Here is a 22,839-nt window from a genome sequence, read left to right as displayed (position 1 = left end):
TATGATTTAATTAATTAAGTAAACTAATACCTTTTACTCTAACACCCCCCCTTAAGATGAAGTTAGGGAGAAGCTAAAAAAACTAAGGACTAGATGCTAGAAAGCCAAAATGGGTCCCGATAACAAGGCTTGATGAGGTACCCAAGTACAATAAAATCTCTGTAAAATGGAGAAAAGGGAGAAAATCCCGTGGGAACAAAACTCCTTTCCAAGAAGAGATGAAAGCTCAAGTGAAGGACTAAGAAGCCTCCAAACAAGAATGTTCCAAAAAGATAGGAACAAAAGACGAGCATGAAGAATCACTGAAGCATGAAGAAGCTGCAAACACTTTCGTAGAATGAATGCTAAGATGTTGTAATAAGAACCTCCTCTGAAACAAAAGATGATTAGGATCAAGAAGACATGAATCTGTATGAGTTCCCTCAATGACACTACTCGAATCTGAATCAGATGGAAAACACAGGCAAAACATCTGGAACCCGAAGATACAGATGGCACAAGTACTAGTAGTCTGAAGAACTGATCAAATGAAAAAATGGAAGGTTGCCTCCAAAAATAGGAATGAAAGAGTGTCCATATGGTAAGTGCTCCATCTCACTGAAGTGCATGGGTAACCAGCTGGTGCATCCGCCTAGTACATAGGAACAAATATTGAATACATAGCTCACCAACACGAAACCAAGGAAGCATTAGCACCAACAATAGAAACCTCTACATAATGCTGACAAGGGAGAGGTATGATAAGTACACTGAATCTTAAATCCATAATGTAGTGCATGAAGAAGAACCAAGAACATCTGACCATGCAGACATGAAAGTACAAGCAAATACAAAGGGTGTGCAAACCAAGGCACACACACATGAGAAAGGTATGAAGGCAAACAAAGGCAAACATCAAACCCCTATGGCACTTTATATCATAGTGCGAGTACAATAAGGCACAAAACTGATGTGCGAGATCCCATAATGCATGTGCAATACAGAGGCACTTGTATTATGGGATCTTGCACATTAGTTTTGTGCATACTCGCACTCTGATATAAAGTGCCATGGGGGTTTGATGTTTGCCTTTGTTTTCCTTCATACCTTTTCTCATGTGTGTGTGCCTTGGTTTGCATACCCTTTGTATTTGCTTGTACTTTCATGTCTACATGGTCAGATGTTCTTGGTTCTTCTTCATGCACTACATTATGGATTTCAGATTTAGTGTACCTGTCATACCTCTCCCTTGTCAGCATTATGGGGAGGTTTCTACTGTTGGTGTTAATGCTTCCTTGGTTTTGTGTTGGAATGAGCTTGTATTCAGTATTTGTTCCTATGTACTAGGTGGATGTAGTGTCTGGTTACCCATGCATTTCGGTGAGATGAAGCACTTACCATATGGACACTCTTGCATTTTTATTTTTGGAGGCGGCCTTCCATTTTTTACTCTAATAGATCTAAAGTGTGAAAAGGCGTGTTTTAAATTTATCACCAAGAATATATGATAGCATTGATGAAGTAGGACCAAAAAAACATGAATTTTACAATTGTTAAAGAAGTATAGTGATAGTATCGAACAATATGCTAAATAGATTATAACCAATGAGGTGTATCAGTCATCAAATGGATTTGATTTTAGAAACAAGTTTACCAAATTAACTTGCACGTAGAATGAAATTAGTAGAAAATGAAGACTCCGATAGACAAGTCCAAAAAATATTGAAGAAATGTTGATCAAAGAGACTTTGAGCCCCTATGCATTACCAACCATTCTAGCACCAAATAAAGGAATTGAAAGGGGAATGTGCATAGATTCAAGTGAAATAAATAATATTATAATAAGGTATACATTTCCATTGCCAAAAATGGATGAGCTGATGAAATGTTTAAATGGAACACAAAATTCTAAAAGTATAGATTTGAAGCAAATATCTCTAGATTATACTAAATGGAGATGAATTGAAGATACAATTTAAAACAATAAAATTATAATATAATGAGTTGATTATACATATTGGGTTGACTAGTGCATGAAGCACATTTATGAGACTGAGGTTAAAGTCACATTTGCTAAATTTGTGATTTTTTACTTGGATGGTATCTAATTTTTAACAATTAAGGACTTGAGCATTTGGAGCATATTAGATTAGTATTGCAAATATTGAGAGGAGAATTGTTGAGAAATATAAAAAAGTATTGTTCCATGAAGATGAATTGATAAATTTTTAGTTTGTATATTTCAGTTGTTTTAAAAATGGGATTTAGAAAAAGGTGAAAACAATTGTTGATTGGCTTACACTGAAAGAGTATTTTAGAGATTACAATTTTTTTTTGGACTGGGTAAATTTTTATAGATATTTCAATTGAATATATGTACTAGTGATTGAGACAATGAGACGAGATAGGAGTTCAAATACTATTACAGTAAACAAACAAAAGTTTTGAATTGTTAAATAAGGTTGATAAACAAATAGTGTAAGAACTGCTAAACTTTGATAAGGTATTTAAAGTGGATAATGATGAAAGAAATGGTGTAAATGGAGTAGTATTGAGTAAAAAAAAGTGTTGCAAGAGAATCCAAGGGGTAAGGACACTTTTATTTTTTGGTTTGTTTATTTCCTTCCTTGTTTTTCTTGTAGGATTTCATCATTCATTTTTGAAGAATTCCAGTTAGTTATTGGCCAATTGACAATGACAATTTAAAGTTAGGTCAAATGAGTGCTCACATTTCAAATTTGATGAATTTGGAGCAAGTTATAAAGCTGTAAAAATTTAGCCTATGTTCATATACTGTACAACTTTTGGCCCATCCTAGATGCCTTTAAATCCACATCAAGTACTCATGGTCATGAAAACCCCATCTTAGCCTTTTCTCATCTTGACTTGAGAAACATTTTGTAGTAATTGAATATTATAGAACCTTTTCCCTGTTCTAGAATCCTTCAAATTACCACAAGCCCTCTCGAGCATTGAATTTATGTTGAAGCTTTCTTTATAATCCTTTGTAAAATTTTAACAAGCATGTGGAATGCAAAAGTTTAAGGGGTTCCTAAGAATATATAAAGTCCTCATTTTATGAAATATAGTTTTTTGAACTTCTGACTAGTTGAGTTTCCTTGTAAACTTCTACGTGTGATGGGGAGAATTCAAAAATTCTTGAAAAATGAATGTTCATTATTTTAGGATTTTTATTTGTGACATTCATTTCAATTAGCACTATGTATCATGGTGACACTTTTAGAAGCATTTTCAAACTCTTGGGGTTTTCTACAAACTTCCTGGAGAACACATCTATATGTAGTAAGCCTTTGAGTTGGCATGAATCGTCATTTGACCACTTTAGTTACTTTATGGCATTAGAAATGGATTCCAAAGACTTGGTAGTGCTTTTAGTAACTTGAGTGTTTTTAATGCTTAGTGTTAAAAATATTTTCTTAAATGTTATATTTTAATAAAGTGTTTATTTTCCCTCTCAAAAGTGGATGCCTAAGTAAAAGTGAGGGGGACTCACACATGAAAAGTCATTTGATAACTTTAAAAGGTCTATTATGAGAAAATGAATTATTTTATATTATTTCAAATTTCTTTTTCCCTCCTATTGGTTCCCAAATTAAAAAAATATCAAACTATTTTCAATTCTAATGCTCAAGTTTAATACTAGAAATAGCCAACAAACAAGTTTAGTTGACCTAAACCTAATTCCTCTACACTTCAAAATCTATTAGACCTTGAAGGCTAATCCCTTTACCAATACCCTAGTTAATTTTTAGCACCTTTGCAGGTATTGCTTATATAGATGTGCTCTCACATATAGACTCAAGAACCATAAGATATTCAACAACTTTTGTAATAATTCTTAACACTTTGATTCTTTGATCAGAGAGCATGAACTACTTAAAACTATTCCAACTACTCTAATAAAATTGGAAATGAAATGATTTTGTTCTTCAGATTATAAAGTGATTCAGCCATGACAAAGCTAGAAAACTATGGTAGGTGCCTATCCAAGGATACGAAGTCACAATGGACTTAGCACTAGCACCTTGTAGTAATGCTTCCAGATTAAAATATAGTTGCAATTCTTTCCTATAGATGTCAAACATTCCACTCATATACTTATAATTTATTCATAGCTACATTTAATCTTTTACTATGAAAAGAAGCAAATAATAAATCATACACCATGGCAAATATAGAGATACTGAAACAAAATGAAACTATTTTCATTAATATTTCAAAAGTATTTGAGATACAATATTTGGGAGATGATTGCAAGGACTTGGTATATTTTCATTGCACATTGTGAATGAAAACTTTACATATACTAATATTCAAATTTACAAGCTTGAAGCCTCTAAAACTAGACTTAGACATAAACATGATATAGACGACTAGACTTAATAAAAAATCAAAACCCAGAACATATGGCCTTGATTTCCCTTTTATAGAATAACGGAGCATACAAGACTCAGACCACTTACAACTAGCATACCTATCTTTAGAAGAATATAGATAAAGTACCCTGAAAATATCATATTTGTTCATTATTTCACCTAAAAATTTCTTATATTATTAAATTGTAATTAATATTCAATTATTATCATAATATTATGATACTATAATTAACACTAGCATACCTATCTTTAAAGAAATAAAGGTATATAGTACGCTGAAAAATATCATATTTGTTCATTATTCTCCTTAATTTTTTTTTTAATAATTAATATTAAATTATTATTAAGATATTACTATATTTTAATATTTCTATTTATCTCTTCACCATATATATATATATATATATATGTAAAAAGACTAATTATTATTATTTTTATATCATCATATCTTTATATTATTATTATAATATTAGATTGACATAATTACGAAGTTAACTATTAGTATGATGGAGATATATAGAATTGATTAATAGTTAAACTTGGAGTGGTAGTTGAGAGGAGAAAATAAATAAAATATTTTTTTGTCTTTTCATGCTTTTGTGTCACAAACATGTCAAATGTAATGCTTCTAGTTTTTATTAACACATATTTGTGCATTCATTATGTGAGTGTAATACACCTTTGACGTAATTAAGAGTGGTAGGTAACTGCTTAGGGGCCACTACAAGACAAAAAAACCTTTTACAAACCTAAGAAAAAGACAAAATATTCCTCCTCACTTTTGTAAATTGTTGAAGAAATTAATCAACCTAGTGAATCATTTGCTAAGTGTGTTGCTTGATCCAAAATTGATCTAATTTACTTGACAACTCCTAGAACATATTAATTCCTCCATTTGGTGCTAGAACTCTCAAAACTGCTAAATTAACACTTTTAAGGTAAGACTCATTAACTTCATTCCTTGGGGCAAAAAATGACGGTTGTGATATGATCGATTGAAGTGTAGATCAAATTGTGCACTTAATTCATTCTTCATAAAATCCCAAAAGATCATATTTTAATATTATGCTTTTAACAATACAAATTCATTTATTCTATTTACAAAAATCACTCATATATCCTTTGCACACCTTGTTACAAACCATAGAAACATTGGGAGACCATGTACTAAAGAATACATCGGTTCAAAGGAAAACACTTTTGGAGCCAAACCTGCAAGAAAAATCATGCTCTGCACACTCAGGTCAATACTAGCATTGTGAAAATAATAGTTTTCAAACATAGTGTTGTATAGAATTTACTATGGCTTCCCTATGTAGAATATTTAAATCACAAAAATGATTTAAATAAGATCAACTGTTTACACTAAGTGGTCATCCCTAGTAGAATAAAGGAATTGAACATCTGTTTGGTTCTCAAAACCTTGTCAAAGTCTGACAAAGGTTTGAAGATATCCTTTGAACTCTACCTTTTGACTAACTTTCTTTTTCCTTTGTCTTTCTTTGCTATCACCCTTCTTTGATTCAATTGTGGAAATGATTTCAGAGTCTGAACCTTGTCAGCATTTGAAGCTAGTTTCAAAACTACCACCTTTACCATAACTTGACTTAAAAGTTTAAACTAATCTTTCCCCTCTGCTTTCCGAAAACCAATTGGTTCCAAGAATTTCATTGGAACTTGATGGCGGTTTCAAAACCACTCATTCGTGTTGCCCCTTAATTTTATTTCTTCGCCAACACTTTTTCTTCAAGTCTAGAAATTATGTCGGATTCTTGCAAAGTTATGAGAACATGTCAGAGTCCGAACCCATTTTTCAAAACAAATTCCATGGCTGAAACATGACTTAAGTTTTTCTTCTCTATTTGCTTTATTAAAAAAAAAAAACTAGTTTTAAGAGACACATTGGAGCTCGATGGTGGTTTCAAAACCACAAATAAAAGTCGTTGACTTAGAATTTTAAAGGCAAAAAAATGCTAGTTGAGACATGGAGGGATTTCAAGAACCTTGTCGAACCAAGTGGAGGTATTTGACATGTTGTTGTCTCTTCGCATTGACATCTTGGGCTGATTGTCGAATTTCGTCCAACTCAACCAATTTGTCAAACCTTTCTTCCATGGGATTAGAGATGTCATCATCATTCTCCTAAATAAATCTGTAGACTAGCAACCTTGTAGTGGCACCATACACTAATTCAAATGGGGATTTATTTGTTGCCTTCTTGATGGTAACTCTGTCAGCCCCTAGTGCCATCTTGAGATTAGAGTCACATGATCTTTTGCTTCATCCCAACATTCTCATCATGATTTTCATCAAACTCTTATTGTTTGATTCAGCTTAACCATTTCCTTGGGGATGGTATGGTGATGAATATAACAAAGAAATACCATAACTGCTGCAGAAAAAAGTGAATTCATTAGACTTGAAACACATAGCATTATCAACGATAATCCTTATTGGTACTCCAAATTTGACAATAATGTTGTCGAAGAGAAAATTCATTACTTTTTTGCTTGTAGCCTTTCTTGTTGGGATTGCTTCAATGCATTTAGTAAAATAAATAGTAGCAACAAGGATCGATTTATGACCTCTACTTGAATTCTTAATGATTTTCCCATTAAAATTTATGCCCCATTGATGTCTCACTTTAGTTCTGCGGCTTGTTTTTCTATGATGTCTCACTTTAGCTCTGCTTCTTGTAATGATTTACTAAAAAATGCAATGGGCTGCTCAAAACCTTCACCATTATTTAGCAAAAGAACAACTTCTATAGTATGGAAAGAAGCAAATGAGTTTTTTTGAAAAGGCTTACAAAAATTTGGTGACTTCAGTACTAAAGGTTGTTTGATTGCTTCCTTAATTGCATTGAATGCATTAACAAATTCTTCCTCTGTAATATCCCTTACTGTTATATGTCTGAAAGTGTTAGGAATATTAACAAACAATTGCCTGATAACCTGTTGTTCTAGTTTTTCCACTGAATAACCTACATATTATACAATTTTGGCCAGCTAGTATAATCTTGCATGTTATGCAGTTTGCCTTGGTTTTTCTTGCAATGAATTTAAGGGATGATTGATCAACTAATTAAGCATACAAACATCATAATCATCTAGTTGACATTTTGTCAAACATTTGGCATGCAACCTCGGATTAAAAACTAAATTTATAACAACACATGTAAAGCTCACAGTTGATTATTTATTCAATGCATTCCTTATTACAGTCATCAAGCTCCAGGCTTGCAAATACAGATACTCTCATGCTATACTTAGATTAATGAATGCTCACTTTTGGCAGCCACACCAACAACTATATGGACAATATAGCTATGACAAAATAAAAATAAAAACCTAGTAATTAACTTGCCCACTGCTGAAATGAAGAAGCAATCAATACCCAAAGCAAACTGTCATTCTTGAGCCAAATCGAAGCTAATCTCCAAATCGCCTACTGCTGTAGATGAAGAATCGAGCAATAACTAAGGAAATATGCCCTTCCAAGGCTCAAATCGTGTTCCTCCCTTAGCCACCCCTATTTTGAATTACTTAAGTCCATAGAAAATAATACACCGCTGCTAGGTTCACTTTCAATCACCAAAATGCATCAATATCGTCATAGGAAGTAAGTGCCCCAGTTAGAAGGTGAAGTTGTGGCATTAATGGGACTATGTGCAAAATCGTGGTCTGCTGTAAAAATAAGAAAGTGACTCCAATACAGATTAGAGTCTTTACATTCCCTTCCTTGCTTTAAAAACATTAATGGCACCCTAGGAGTGGAGCGCTCCAATTAGGAAATGAAGTTGATGCCAATGTGGGTTTCTATGAACAAAATCATGGCACCTTCTCATAGATATGAGTTCTGAAAATTAACTTAGACAAGAACTCAGTGAATGGAAGTTGCAATCAACTCCAAATAGAAAAAATCGTTGAAGACACCTGTGTTGACAATGTATTGACATTGATGTCAACCGATATAGCATGTTACCGGTACAGAAGGACAACCGGTATGGGAAAATAGTTGATGCACAATCATTGATGTCAACTAGTCTAGCAGGTTACCGATATAGTCTATCACCGGTAAGGAGAGGATGTCAATTGGTAAGTGATGTGTTGACAATGTATGGTTGCTTAGTGGTGAGTGTGTATAAACATGGAGAAGATAAATCAACAAAGTGAGTGGTTGCCAACTGGCAAGCTTATGACCAGTGTACAAGAAGGGTGAGCAAGATGCTTGGATGTTGATTGTGATGAAGAGGGGGAATGTTATCAAGAATCACATCAACATTGGAGGAGAAGTATGTACAAGTCACCGACATGCTATTGGATGTCAATCTGAAGGACTCCCATTGGATGAAGGGATGACTGATAGTGAATGTGCCCCAACCGGATCACATGTGACTGTTTGAAGATATGTTGGTCAAACAGGGATGCCACATTGGTGTTTTGAAGGTTGCACATGACAAGGATCCACTCCAGCCGGTCAGTGGAGTTTATATCCTATTACACATGAAATGCATCATATCGCTCTCAGAGAAGGCTGTTGGAGGAAGCAAGGGTAAGAGATTGAAGGCTCACAACGGATGAACCGGTGAAACACTAAGTTGCCTTAGGTGCATGAGATCAGGGATGAGCACCAAATCAGTTTGGAAGATATGATGAGTTACCGGGACTGATGAAGAGTGAAGGGTTTGTCACTTAGACAAATGAGTCTGCCACCTTGACAAACCGGCTAAGAGAAGAACCGGTCAAATAATGAAGAAGGCAAAAGGTTGAGCAGTTGCAAACAAAAAGTGCAACTGGACTGATGATGGAGAAAGGCATTGCAACAATTGCAGATAGAGAGTGCAACTGGTATGTAGATGCCTCAGATGGAAACAATTGAAGATTGATGACATAGCGTCATCAAGGTGATTAACGGTAAGTATGTTCATCGGTAAAACTGACAAAGCAACAAGTGAAGAGCTCTTGTCTGATGAAGATGGATTGGCATGTATGGTGATCAGTTAAGGTGTTCCACTGGTAGAGCAGCAAAGTGCAGAGTTGAAGGTTGTCCGGTTAGGGTATAACCGACAGGGTCTATGAACTGGTTGATGAACCCGATTATGGGGTTAGTCGGTGATCTTATCTAGATTGACACAAATGACCTAGCAAAGGTGGATGCTAACAAAGATGCCACGTGGAGTTGAAGTGGCAAGCATGCATGCACATGTCAACATGGTGTGTCGGTAAAGTGTCAAGCGATGAGGTAGATGGTGGCAGGTCGACATTTATGTCGACTACGTGATTCATGGGATGCATAACAGAGGTTTGCGGCTTGAGGTCAAACGGACAACAGAGATCCAGGACAGACTGATTGACCAGATCGAAGTAGGTGAAGGGTAACGCCAAACCATTCTTGGTGATCGACCAAGAGATCTACTGACAGATTAAATGCAGGTTGCTAAATATAGAAGACGTGTTCTGGAAGGCACGACAATGGAGGTGCTGATTGATGAGTTGCAATTCATCAATCAAGGAGATCAGATATGATGAGATCTGATTGGATTTGGTTTGCCTCGAGGCCGATGAAGAAACCCTAACCGCCTGAAGTTTGAATTGGTTTTTGGTGGGAAGACTTGTTTATAAATATGCAAGTCTAAATCGATCAAAAGTGCTACCATTGAATGAGAGTGTGTTGCTGCTACATGTGAGAGAAAATCCGTCAAGTGCAAAAAGACAATTAGAGAAGAGACTGAGATTGAGAAAGAGAGATGATCGAGTTGAAGAGTTCAGCCGGTAACAATGAAGCAACCAGAAGTCAGCCATTGAGTTTGATAGAGGAGTAAACTGATAGTGACCAAACTGACAAAGAAGAGTTGTAGAAGATTGCAGAGAAGGCAAGTAGAGAATCGACAGAGAGTAGAACCAACAAAGAAGAAGAAGAAACTGAACTGATGAAGGGTGCAACAGAGAGTAAGTTGCATTAGGAGAGAGGGTTGCAGCTGAGAGGTGAGCAGAGAATCGACAGAGGATTGAAGAGAGAAGAATCAGTAGAGAGATTTGCATTAGAGTTACAAAGTTCCTTTTGTAACAAGACTATTACTTTTGTAATTGATTATGTTTATTAAAGATCACTGAGTTGGAGCTCGGTGTTGGAGTTGGTGCTCCTTGGGTTGGTTCCCTAAACATTGTAATCAGATTTCTATTGCGAGGCTGGATTAGAGCAGTAGACTCCAACAATATTTCTCACTGGGGTTTTTCCCATCTTGGGTTTTCCTCGTATATACTGGTGTTATGTGATGTGCCCTTGTGTATGCTTGCATTGCATTGTATTGGTTTATCTTATCAACAAACCTACTAAGTATTAGGATATTAACCGATAAACATACTTAGGAGATCAGATGGAAGAAATTGGAAACCACTGATTCACCCCCCTCTCAGTGGTATCTTGTGTCTAACAACTCGATGTCAAAATGTCTCCAATATGAACCTAAGTGAAATTGGCCCTTGGCCACCAATGAAGCTCAAATGAAAGGATTGATTTGTCCTTCCCAACCTGCAACCCTTTAGTGTGTCTTTCACCACCTCAGTTATGCTATCAATGAGAGTTTTTGTTCCCAAAGACAAATAGATCAACCGCAGAAACCTTCGACTCCACAAGTTAGTCACAAAAAAGAGATGGCAAATAACCAATCATCAATCCATGAGGCTTCTCCCCTATTTATTCTTTTTCATACATGAATTGGCCTCCCTTTTAGAAGATTCCTTTATAATAAAATAATATTTAATTGCTCCCCTTTTAAATAATTAATAATTGCACTTTAGGAAATCTTAAAATATTATTATAATATAAAGTGCACATGTGACATCATACGTGAGAACTCATTATCTCACCATAAAACCATGTAAAACAATATACGAAGCCACAAGTAACTGCCAAAACGACCCTCTCATCAACTCCTTGGCCTACGAGGGTCAAATAATAGACCAACTTCACAAACGTCTGAATAGTAGGGAGAAGGGACATTACATCCTCCAAAGAAACCTTTTCATTTTTCTTCAGCATTTTAGAAATGGCCTTTGTAGTTTCTGAAAAGTATGGAACAAATCTTCCAACTAAGTTGATCAATAATGTCCCCAATTATTAAAGTGACAATTATTTAAATTAATTTTTAATAAGTTGTCAAAAATGAATTAAACATTCAAATGACGACTTAATATTAATTAAATAATAAAATACTATTAATGTCACTTTATTAAATAAAGTTCTCCAATTGTTAAGTTGCCATAATCTTCCAGAAGTTTCATGGAGTTATTTATAAGGAAAGGTTTGCATTGTATTGGGGAGGTTCATATACCTTCTGATTGGATATTTGATGAACTTCTAAGGATGAAAACCCTAGGAATTGAAGGAGTGGACAAAAACCCATCCCTTCTCATGGAGTGTTTGTAAGGCGGTACACACTATCAAGCAAATTCGTGAAGTCCCCATTGGAGAAAAATTTGTAGAAATGAGAGATATGCAGATTTTCAGGTTCAATATTATTAGTACTTGCCATTAGGCAATACTATTGTAATGAAAATTCATTTGTTGTGCTTATATGGTTATTAAAATTTTTTATTTAGACCAATGAAAAGCAATTATTTTTCTTTCTTTAAATTTTTAAATTTATTTTATAGTATAGATGCACATTTGTTAACATTATAATTTACAAAAATTTTTTTTGCTGCAAATGATTGGCTAATATCGTTTTGCCTCTTATAGGCGGGTTTCTCAAAACAACGCATAATCTCAGGAATCACCACGCATTTTAAAATTATTTACCTTTTTTAATTTGAGTTTCTAAAAACTTATAAACGACACAATCTTGTGAATCTAAAATAAGTGCTTAAATTTTAACTTCATTATTTGTTGTAATAGGTAGTTCTTTTAAGTTAACCTATTTTAAAATGAAAAAGTCATACCTTTCATTTTAAGTAAGGGAGGTTTTTTTAATATGTTATGAAAATTCATTTCTCATGTTTAAATGGTTATTAAATAAAATTATTTATACCAATGAAAACAAAATATTTTCTTTTGTTTTATATTTTTCATCTTTTTTCTATAATATAGATGCATGTTTTTTAACTTCATAATTTACAAAAATTATTTTACTTGTAAATGATTGACTAATATTAGTTACAATAAATAAATATTTCTAATAATTATAACAAATATTATTATTAAACTAAAAATTATTAAGAAAGTACTCACCACTATGTGACACTTGTTCTATGATAATTTGTTCCAAATTACTCATTGTCTTTCATAAAAAGATCTATATATGATTAGCAAGGTGCTCGCCTATCTTCTCAATCGAAGTATAAATCCATTATTTGTTGTTGCCTCATTAATATTTCATGCTGTGAGGACTTGTGGGGCGATCACCCTCGAAGAGAATTATTGAAAGTAGGTATTCTCAAGGTACTAGACAAACGTCTCTTTGGGCGATAGATATTTGTAGTTGTTGTTGAATTCAGAAATCATTACCATCTTGGACGCGAGCCAAAGAAGGAAGCGGAAGTAAGCCAACATATCAAAGTATCATTTAATTTGTCTTACGAGGTGATTTGTATTAATCGTGACCTTAACCATTTGCGACGGTATAGGGGATTAGCGGTGGTCATGCACACGCATGATGCAGAACCGTATGACATCTAGAATCAAGAGAATCCATATTCACATATTTTGACAAAGACGTGAGGTTCTTGTCTTGTCATATGAGGATTTGTTTGGATTCCACTCCCGTCAAGAGTGTTGTGGCCGAAACATTCAGGAGAAGTCAGTTTTTAACCAACGATTAATCCTAGTGACTTCCAACGTTGGAGATTAATCCCTTAATATTGGTTGCTCTTGTTAATCGAGGGATTGTCTTACCTGTCGAAGTTGATGACACTAATCCTTGGATGTGGTGTACTCTACGAACCTTTGGTAAGTTGAGTGGAGCTTTTAGTGTTGTTGGTAATTAATATACTATAGATTGTCATACAAGTTCTGAAGCCTTCGCTTCCGCTACTATTAAAGGTCAACTTGTACATTTTTGAATGAATGGACTGTAAGTTATAATTGGGTTTACATTGAATTTCAATATTGTAATCACTGTCAAGACAACAATCGCTACTCAAAATTGAATGATACAGTAATCAAGCAATTTCCTTGTGTCCATTCTCACTGCATATGGTAACTTTCATTGTTATGTTAATTATAGCAGCCAGTAAGAAATATTTGGGATTGGTTAATGTTGGTCTTTCCTTCAAAGACATTGTATGGTAAAGACAGGGGATACTACAGTGGTATCAGAGCTTGGATCCTGCCATCCTTTGGGTTTCTTCCAAGTCATGTTTATGCAACCGAGTGATAGGTATAAAAGGTACATAGCAAGGACAAAGAGAAACAATTTCAGTGGCCCAAATCTTATCCTGAGCAGTACACTTTATCAACGAATATAGCGGCAAGGTCATTGCATAGTGAGATTGGTTCAGCTAGTAGGATGGGTGAGAGAAGAAATGAAAGCTTGCCAAGGGACATGAACAATTAGCTTAATGATTTGTTGACTAATTTTTCCCAACAACAACAGGAAAGGCTACAACAGTTTCAGGACCGTATGATTACAACCATGGGTCAAATGAGATTGGGTCATTAAAGATCAAGAAGGTCAAGAAGTGAGAGTAGTAGAGGGCATAGTAATATCGGTAGAGAAGCTGCAACAGTTTCAAACAGACCTTTTCGACCTACTTTTGTAGCAAAAAGAGAAGAAAAATCATCTGCAAAAGAAAGGCAAAAGACACAGATCTCATTGATGATATCATGGTTGCTTATGATGAGTATTGTATACTTCCAAAAGAAGTTAGGGCAGCCCTAAATCTGAATCAATTTATGAATCAAAGGAAGGAGAAGAGGAGAATTAAAATGAATAAGAAGACTATAAAAGAACACAAAAATTCAAAGATGCATTGAACAAAGTCCCTTTACCTAACTTTTATGGCAGTGGTAGAATAAGTGCTAGAGAATGGATACATAAGATTGATACTTTCCTTACACTAAAGTCAATGAGTGAGGAAAAGGCCATTCAATTTGCCACTATGCATTTGGATGGTATAGCTTATGATTGGTGGCATCATGGACTTGTCTCATAGTGTCATGACATGATCACTTCATATGATGAGTTCACACTAAAGCTCATTACTGGGTCTGATAGGAAGGATGTGGAAGCCTATTATAGGGAATTGGCTCAATTAAAACAAGTTGGTAGGGTGGACTCCTTTGTCAATGAATTCCAAAAGATTGTAGTTTTGGTTCCAAAAATGCCCGAGGAAAGAGTTACTATTCTCTTTGTAGAGGGGTTGCATGATAGAATGAGAGGGTTGGCGAAGGCTCATAAGCCTAAAACTTTGGATGAAGCCATAGAGCTTGCACTTGATTTAGACGCCATTCCTACATCATATCAGCCACCAAAAAGAGATTTTAAAGACACTAAACCAAATATGAAATCTTTTGATCTGCTTAAGAATACACCTTCCAAGATGGATTTTGAAACAAGAAATGAGTTGAGGAGGAATAAATTATGTTTCACATGCAAAGAGCCTTGGACACCCAAGCATAGATGCCTTGCCAAGGGCTAAATACACTCCATAGAGGTGACCTCTAATGTTGAAGATGAGCAAATTTATGACAGAAAATCAGAGGACAGTGATGCTAATGAGCATCATGAGCAGCCACAATTAGATTTGGATGAGGGCAAGGCAGCTGATCAGCATAGAGTTACCATTGCTACATTGTCAAGGCCTCCCCTTTTGATTAAAGGGAATACTTATGGGGCAGCGAGTGGTTTGTTTGGTGGATTCTTGTGCTATGCACAACTTCATTAATGAGCAGTTGGTTGTGAAGTGTGGATTACAAGTTGAAAAATTCTTGAGTTTTGGTGTGATAGTTGCAAGTGGTTCTACTTGTTGATGGGCCAAAACTGTTGCTTTCAGTCAACATAGAATAGAATGCCGAGTGTATCCTATTCTCTCTTGAATAAGGAAATCCCTAATGCAACTCTGAATGATCAAAGGGGATAACCTCAAGGTTCCAACTGTCAGGTCTTGACTTGCTTAGGATAACTCAACGGTTAATGTTTTTTGCTAGTAAACACAAGGGGACTAGTGCATTTTACAAGCTGGCCTACATCTGGCGATGTCTTGATTCTCGAACCGAGTGGAATAAATAACAAAAGGATTAGGGTTTAAGGATTGTAAGGACAATTATAGTAACAATTGGTGTTGTGGGTAGAGAGATTTCAAATAAATTAGTTCCTGCTTAGTCAGAGATATACTCACAACTCCACAGAAATAGTGCACACTCCAAGGGAAACAAAAGGATTTTCAAACTATGAATACTCATTTAGATACCCAATTCTAGCAGAATTTGAAACAAACATTCATAGTTGAACTACAAGAAACAATAGGCTTAGACTAAACCATGCACAAAGACCTATAATCAGTAGCCTCCAATGGTATGAGCTTGAAATTGATCCAATACCCTCACATTTTGTTGAAATAGTAGCTAGCTCGGATACCTATCTATTGTATTTTAATGTTGTCAATGACAAATTAAAATACACATGTATTATCTATTATGTAAATCGAACTTAGGGCTGGGCCCAAATACATGTAACCTGTAATTATGTCTTGCTTGGGCAAAGCCTATATATAATGTAACTTGTGGATAGGATAGGACCTATAAATGTAACTTGTAATTTGGTCTGACCCTAATTGGGCGATGTAACTTGTGGTCCTATATTGAATGTAACTTGTAGATAGGGTAGGCCCAATATGTATTTTGAGCGATTATGTAATTGGGCTGGGCCCAAACTCATGTAGCGTGTGGTAAAGGCAATCAAGCAATAACATCTTAAAAGGTCAAGACCTATTTGGATGATCTACATAATATTATTATTAAATTAACAAGGCAGGCCGACTTGAGACTTGACAGCACAAGTCAAGTATATAAGCAAGTCATTTGCACAACATAATGAATCAATTCACATACAAGGCGAATCATTCTTAAGGTTGTCAACACATGTAATCTGCTCTCCAACATTTGGCGATCTCTCTCTCTCTCTCTCTCTTGTGCGAACTTGCTCCTCATCCATTGTGTGAAGGCTAGCTGTTAGGTGATGCTATCAAGATCTTGCGAAGCTAATGAAAACTTGCATTGAGTGAATTTGATGCCGATGATAAGGGCTGCAATCTCCATTATCATATAAAGAGGAATTTAGATCTGCTATCTTGCTGGTTGAACATCAATCTGGGATAAACACACTTGCCTTGTAATTGCCTACATTTGAGATAATACACATTGTACTTTGTGGCTAGGTTTTTCACCTCCAAGAGGGAGGTTTTCCCAGGGTATTGGTGTCTCTTGTTTTGTGTTTTTATTGCTGTTACCGTTTTGTTATAACCTGATTATTTAAGATTAACATCTGATTGCTTAAAATTAACATGGTATCAGAGCTTTAGGTTCATTTTAAATAATCAGATTATTAGTTGTCCTTCGCTTTCAGTTTGTTGTTAGTTTTGCAAGATGGTTACAGGTTTGAAAGTCGAGGACAAACTTGAAGGTGCCCTAAATTTTACACCATGGAAGGTCCGTTACAGTTTGTGAAAGATAAGGATCTGACTGAGCCTTCGGATCTAGATGAGCTAAAGCAATTCAAGAAGTCTATCATGAATCAGAAAGTTCAACAACAATGTCTGCTTGACAAATTAAAGGCATCGATGGGACGAAAGCAAGAATAAGATTTCAGGTGCTCTCATTCTTCTATTCTCAATAATAGGGTCCACCTGGTTGGAGATTTGCATCTGATTACCTTATTGTTATTAGTGTCTTATCTAGTGCACAAGGTTCTCTTGCTTGTTAACTACTTCATCTGAGGGTGCTTTCATATGTTGGTTTGTGCACTTGTTTTCAGATCTTAGTATTGCCTAACTTTCTTCCTAAGGTTTGGAACAATCACCCTAGTTCGAGCCTTGTTCTTGTGTTAAGAATTTGTTCTAATCTAGTTTGAACTATTGAAGATAGTTATGCCCTACTCTCTATTTTAAGTATGTTTAGCTCTCAACCTATTTGATGTGGTGATCCGAATTGATGCATTGATCTAAATACATCCTTGGTACTTAAGACTTCAGCATGTGTATTTAGATATAAATCTAGGAGTATTATGATGGATATAACAACAAGCACAAATAGGAAGATGAATAAATTTATAGGAGATTCAAAAACATGGAACCTCAGTCATTGGTGTGATAGACATCCTACTTAGTATCTATGCCCAATGTTGACCTTACTATCTTCATATTATGATTTGATCCCTTATGATACTTGTTGCATAGTTTTGATGCACTATATTCTATCTAAGTCTTGAAATGCTCAATAGTCTTGCTGCTCTGGAATTATATACTCTTATGGTGTGTCTCTCGATTTGCATCAAATCTCTTAACATCGTATGGACTTCATTTTCTGTTTTGTTTTATGTTTGGATAAGGTTGTCATGTAGGGCTGTGACTGTGTAACACTTGGTTCTCTTCAGCTCTTCATAATAGGCTCTCATGTTCTTTGTTATGCTGTTATTATAATCTTGCTCTACTCCTCTTGTGTAGAGGATTGCCTTTAACTCTAATGCATTTTCTGTCATAGCTTTCAAAATCTTTACATAATATTCATTGCGACACTATCTCTTCAATTTAAGCATATTGCCTATTACATTCTTTGAAGTAAGTATTCTCTTGATGATGAAACCTAAGATGAATGAGGTATCTAACTTATTGAAGTTGGCTTTTGATCATACGCTTGTACTCAACTACAATGTGTATCCTTTTGAGTGGTCGATACTCATATCTGATTTTACGCATTGGCTGGAAAGACAATTAGGCTTATATACCTTACTTATGGATTTTGTAAAATGTTTTTTGAAGTCATACACTTGCCTTAGTTTTCTAATATAAGCTAACTCTCTGTTATTCAACTATGGAAAACAATTTTAGAATGTTGTGTAGCTTTACACTATGGTTGAAGTTGTTCATAGACTGACAATATCCTTTTGAGCAATCTTGGCATATGTTGTTGTTATCACTTGAACCTGCACCCCTGTTTGCTAAGCTATCAATTCAGTAGGCTTGTGACACATGGGAACCCTCCTAGGCCTGTGGGTTGCCTAAAACTTGGAGTGAACCTCCAGAGTAAGCTGGTTCTTTTCAAATTCTTCACCTAAACTAACAATTTCTTCAGGGAAAAGAGTAAGGAGGAGAACATGTAAAACTGAAATCTAAATCTAAGGTGATTGCACCAGATGATATGTTGAAATTCAACTAAGCAAAAGATACACAGTATAATAGTGATAATAAAGCTTTTTTACACTAACCAACAACCCATAATCTTTGCATCAATACTTCATAAGAAGGCTGGATAATCACAGTCCTAAGAGAAAAAAACTCCTTTCACAACCTAAGACTAATAATTACTAAAAAACACAGCTTATGACCTGCAAGAACATATGTATTTCTGTATAAGGCATCAACAGAAAGTGCAATTTTAAGGGGGCAAAGGCCAACCACAAAGAACTGACTAACACTAAAGACACAATAACAGAAAAAATGAGAAGTAGAGAGGTAAGCCAAGCTATTATCCCTGCCAAAAAGGTATCACCAAGCTTTATAATTCCTGAAAATGTGTTACAAAAACATTCCTTCCTGCAGAGAGAACTCATAAATTACAGTCTGCTAAAAAGATGAATGAAGAAGAACCCTTACAAAAGTGAAGCCTTCTAGTATATATGCTTTTACAAAAGGTAGTCAAAAGGACTCCACCTCCTCTTTTTGGGTCGAGCAGACTCAAAAAACCCACTTTTTAGGGCCCCAAACATGTTTGAAAGGGAATGCACTTGAGCCAAAAGTCAAGCCACCCCATGTCTTCCCATAAAAACCCTTAATTGCACAATAAATGACCCATAAATATCCCTGACAGGCTTGCAAGCCTTCATTAAATCAACAAATATCTTCTTTGACCTCCTAATAAATGAAAATAAATATCTGTTAAAGTGATTTAAAAAATATCATTACCTAATTTGAACATTTGTTTAATTTTATTTTTATATTTAAAGTAAAGATTTTAATAACATAAAGATAATAAAATTATTTATTAAAGTGATAGATAAAATAAATCACTTTAATAAGTAGTTTCGTTATCTTTATTTATTAAATAATAAATGTAATCAAAAAATATATTTAATAAAGTGTTTAACTTAATTCACTTTAATAAATAATTTTTCTTATTATATTTATTATATTTTAATACTTTAAATATAAAAAAGGGATGAAACAAATGTTTAATTAAGGAGTAAATTTTTAGATAACTTTAATAAATATTTATTTATTTACATTTAAGAACTTATGCTTAGTCTTCATAAAAGAAATAAAATTTATTAAGTGATTTATTAATATCACTTAATAAATTTTAACATTTATTACAAATATTAAGTGATATTAATAAATCACTTAATAAAGTTTATTAAGGGGATGAAAAACATTTCATCGACCCCTTAGGCATTTTGCGTGGCATAGAGAGGAGAAAATAAAAAGAACACAAGGCAAACATGCCTTAAGGCAATTCGATGATAAAGAAGAAAACGTAAACCTAAAGTCTTCATTATCCTCTTCATTCGATATCTTCTTTTGTTGGAAACTGAAGGTGGCCGACATGAGGGTTTAGAGGTCGAAAAGAAGGGCATTTGTGACGATTTCCTGCAGATTTCCGCCATTAAGGTTGCCAGCGTGTCTCTTTTCTCTGCATTTGCCGATTTTGGGCACAATTTGGGGGGCCGCCGTGGAGATTTTCCTGTATATTCTCTGCATTTTCTGAAAACTGGGCGTGGCTTTTTGATGTCTCCATTTTCCTTTGGCTATGGTGCGATTTTCAGAAGCTGGGCGCCATGGGATTTTTAGAAGATATTGCAGGTGTTCATGGCGAATCCTTTGCATTCCCTGCGTGCTATTGTATTTTTACTTCAAACTGGCCTTTAGCGCCATGAGGTAAGCAGTGATTTTTTGCAAACCCTCTGCGTATTTGCTATTGGAATATTTTGCTACTGCAATCTTTGTGATTTATGACTGCATATATTGTGAATTCCCTGTCCTTAGAATGACAGTAAATATGCATCATGTAATTCTCTCATTTTTAAATGCAGCACTTTAGTCTTCTTATGCTTTTACTGCACCTTCATTGTTTATTGTTCACTGTCTTATATAGCTGTAGCTGTTGATATCTTTGACATCCATTGTCAAATGTTTGATAAAGATGCTCCTTTGATGCATGCATCTTGCCTTGAAATTAAGAATATCGCTCCTATTGTTGTCAAACTTTTCCATTTTTGAAAGACAAGAACTACTGTAATTCAGCTCTCTCTCCTGCTGGAAATATGCATAAAAAACCATAATATATTGAAAGACAAAACTGTTGTAACTCAGTTCCTTCTCATCAAAATTTTTGGTAGCTGTATCATGCCCTTCTTGCTTTGTGTATACTGCTATTCATAATTGTTTTTTGTAAACTGCCTGACCGTCATGTAAAATGCATATCTGCTGCTGGAATATTTAAATTGACTGCTGTGGCTTTAATTTAATGTATAATACTGCTCCTTGCTCAACTTGTAATCACCTCTATGACTAATGAGGCAAGGTAAAACAAAAGTCTGATCCTTTAGGCATATATTGCTATATCTTTGACAGTGACATGTAGCTGAACCTTCTCGCATGATAGAAAGCTCCTTGAATGTTTATGATTTGACCCTTTATCATAGTTCTATCACTGTTACAACTGTCCTTGTAGCTGATTATTGATCACTAGCGAAAACTTTGGCTCCTATATGCTATTATGATTGTGTTTGCCATTACTTTAGCTATTGAATTTTGGTACCTTTTGAATGTCAATACCTTCTTGATGATCTCTTCACAAGATAGTGACTGCACTATACACGAGCTATATTCATACTGAGTATGAATCTTTTCCTTGAAGTGATGACCGCGTACTCCTTTGACGCTGCTTGTCATTTCATAGTGAACCTGTAAGCACACTTGGTCTTTGCTGCTGCATACCCTTGCATTTCCAGCTCTCTCTTCAATCAATATGCTCACAAGCACTTGACTGTGACTATTCACTGTTATATATCAGCTGATTCGTACCTTAATGACTGAGTTTGCTATTTGCAAGTGAGTTGCACAGTGGTGATGAACAATCATAAATGGAGCCCTTTGATTAAAGTTACCCTTGAAATAGTACTGTAACTTTCCTTCACTGCTCTTTGTGGCCCATCTAGTTGTTCCTCATAGAGGGTCTAAGATTGCAATATAAGTCATGCCTTCAATGTACGCTATAGGACTTGTTAAAACTTATACTTGAGCTGTCCTCCTTTGTTCATTTCTCAGTATTATCTATATGCACATCCCCCTCAGGTCTAGCTCACTGTCATTCATCGTTGTATATTACCTTTTGGATTGAGATCTTAAGTCCTCCTAGAGCTAGCATTTGTGGGACCTTACCAATACATACCATTGCTCCAAGTGATTTGTAAAACCATTTAACTTTGAACCTTCCAGCATTGGTGTTCTGGAAGCATGGAATGGTCCATATTTCATCTAATTAGGAATGAATTTCTGAAATTTTCAAGTCATTGAGCTGTTCGATGCTACACTTATTGCATTGCATGGTAACCTCTTCATCTTGCCGCTGTTTGACTGTAACAATTAACTGCTATCTTTTGTGACAGCAATACACTTAGGTCCCTTTGGCGACTGCTTTATATGCTGCCACAGATTTCTGTTATAATTTGATTGTATGGGACGTTTGTTGTTGCTTTTATATGAGCTGAGCTCAACCCTTGTGGGAGCCTCATTTACCCCCACTCATTTGTGAAGTTTATGACCAGCAAGATGTTCTTTTCTTAATCCTGCACATGAAGCAAACATGTTAGCAATAATATGCATATTCATGGTGATTTTCCTTCGATCTGATATTTAAAGTATGCATCTCCTTTCTTTGCACATCAGGACTGACTGATACATGTATAAGTGAATGCTCATGTATAGTGTATGACCTTTCATTGCTTAGAACATAGTTCTAACTCATTGCCTATTGGATCATGCAGGAAAAAGGAGCGTTGAGGACCTGGGAAGCAAGGAGGAGCAGGACGACACCAGCAGATTTATGGATCAGCCAACAAGCGCTAGTCATTCAGGCAATGACTGGTCACCCTCTAGACATGCATTTTTAGCATTTACTTATTCATGTGTAATTTAATTTTCATGTGCATCATGCATATTGAATGAACATGGTCAGTCTCATGGCTTATTGTGTGAGACATGCATTCTATCATTTTAATAAAGATTACATTCTTTCCGAAAGACTTGCC

At 35.1% G+C, this 22,839-nt stretch overlaps 1 protein-coding gene and 1 long non-coding RNA gene across 2 annotated transcripts in view; one reads left to right on the top strand and one right to left on the bottom strand.

The window, feature by feature from the left end:
* The window catches only part of LOC131050431 (serine carboxypeptidase 1), an 86,948-nt gene that overhangs the window by 5,645 nt on the left and 58,464 nt on the right, over nt 1-22,839 (bottom strand). The window lies entirely within an intron of this gene.
* On the top strand, nt 12,778-22,831 carry LOC131876123 (uncharacterized). The gene is made up of 2 exons (XR_009372489.1): nt 12,778-13,325; nt 22,576-22,831. It is a non-coding gene; the product is annotated as an uncharacterized LOC131876123 (long non-coding RNA).

Source organism: Cryptomeria japonica, chromosome 1 (genome assembly GCF_030272615.1).
Source record: "Cryptomeria japonica chromosome 1, Sugi_1.0, whole genome shotgun sequence".
NCBI lineage: Eukaryota > Viridiplantae > Streptophyta > Pinopsida > Cupressales > Cupressaceae > Cryptomeria > Cryptomeria japonica.
The sequence above is the reverse complement of the archived record's forward strand: the minus strand, read 5'-3'. Positions and strand labels throughout refer to the sequence as shown.